This window comes from Acartia tonsa, chromosome 3, assembly GCF_053477335.1.
Source record: "Acartia tonsa isolate MP-2025a chromosome 3, ASM5347733v1, whole genome shotgun sequence".
In the NCBI taxonomy this organism is placed as follows: Eukaryota; Metazoa; Arthropoda; class Copepoda; order Calanoida; family Acartiidae; genus Acartia; species Acartia tonsa.
In genome coordinates, this window is record NC_137262.1 from 24743707 (window position 1) to 24743961 (window position 255).

A 255-nucleotide genomic window follows, 5' to 3' on the forward strand; every position below is an offset into this window, starting at 1 on the left:
TATAACTATTTTGGGGGAGGGTACCACCACCCTCCCAAGAGAAATCACAATTTTTAAAAAATATTTGAGAGTCTTGATTCCTTGAACGCAACATATGTAGATAGGTATCGTATTATTTAAAAAAAAACATTTAAAGTGCCACTAGAGGCCTCTAGGGGCGTAGCCGCTAGTAACAGATATAGAAGTATTGTGGTTCGCAGAATGATACACCCAAGTTATCAAATAGCTATGCTGCTAAAAAATACTGGTATCTAA